The sequence below is a fragment of the Microtus ochrogaster genome, chromosome 10 (assembly GCF_000317375.1).
Source record: "Microtus ochrogaster isolate Prairie Vole_2 chromosome 10, MicOch1.0, whole genome shotgun sequence".
NCBI lineage: Eukaryota > Metazoa > Chordata > Mammalia > Rodentia > Cricetidae > Microtus > Microtus ochrogaster.
In genome coordinates, this window is record NC_022016.1 from 75,789,750 (window position 1) to 75,791,318 (window position 1,569).

Here is a 1,569-nt window from a genome sequence, read left to right on the forward strand (position 1 = left end):
AAAAAAAAAAAAAAATGTTTTATTTTCAAGACAGGGTTTCTCTGTGTAGCAATGGCTGTCCTGGAACTTGGTCTGTACACCAGGCTGGCCTCCAGTTCAAAGATTCACCTGCTTCTGCCTCCTGAGTTCTGGGCTTAAAGGCGTGTGCCATTACTGCCTGGCTAAAGTTTTGTAAAGATGATTTTAAATTGTGTGTATGTTTGTATGTAAGAGGGTGGGTATGTGCACAAGAATGCAGGTACCTGTGGAGCCAGACTCCCCTGGAGCTGCAGTTACACACAGGCCATTGTACGCTAACACTGTGGGTGTTGGGAAGTGAAATCGGGTTTTTTTAGAAGAGCAGTATGCATGCGCTCTTAACTTCCGAGCCGGTTCATTCCCTAAAGGATGTTTGTAAAAGAAAATTGTATTTCATGGGCTGTGTATGGTGGTGCACACCTATAATCCCCTCACTGGAGAGGAAAAGGCGGGCGACTCTCTTGTGAGTTTGAGGCCAATCTAGTCTACATAGTGAGACCTATTTCAAAAAGCCAAACAATCAAAGACAAAATATATGTTTAGAATTTATTCATCTTATTTTCTGTGTGAGTGTTTGTAGCAGATGTGTGCTTAGTGCCCTCAGAGATCAGGAGAGGGTACTGAATCTCTTGGCACTGGAGTTATGGGTGTTCCTGAGCCAGCATGTGAGTGCTGAGAATCAAACTCGGGTCCTGTGGAACAACATGTGCTCTTGACTGCTGAGTTGTCTCTCAAGACCCCTAGTGAAAATTATTTTTATTGCAGCCCTTATGATATGGTCCTAGATTAGCTTCAAAGTATCATCTCCTGCTATGTATATGGGTTCTTGATACATCTATGAATACTAAAGTCTTTTTTTAACTAAGATCATCCTTCCTCCCCATGTGAGGATTTTGTGTGTGTGTGTGTGTGTGTGTGTTGTGTGTGAGCATGCATGCGAGCGTGCAAGCGTGTGTGTTTGTGTGTGTACTTCTTATGCTTCAGGATAGTGTGATGGGATGATAAATTAGAAGACATGGTAAGGACCACTTCATAAATGTGATGCATTCTTACAAGATTAGGGTTTCTCTGTAGCGTTAGAGCCTGTCCTGGAACTAGCTCTGTAGACCAGGCTGGCCTCGAACTCACAGAGATCTGCCTGTCTCTGCCTCCTGAGTGCTGGGATTAAAGGTGCATGCCACCACTGCCTGGCTTCTATGGCTAACCAGTGGCTTAGTTCTGCATTCTGATCTTCAGGCAAGCTTAGTTTGTTAGATTACCAACAAAGTATCACTACAATTAACGGCCTGACAAGTTGTTTTTTTTTTGAAGCACGAGTGTATGTGTGTGTATGTATATAGGAGGGTGACATAAGAGTGCCACGGTGCATATGTGAAGGTCAGAGGGTGACTTATAGAATTGGCTCTCTCCTCCCACTACATAGACAGGTCTTTATGATGAACTAGCTGATCTACTTAGTTTAGACAGATTTATCTCTGAAGTTTATCTTTTTGCTTTGATTTTTATTTACTCACCAAATTGACTTTAATTCAATAGTGTTTTTTTTTTTTT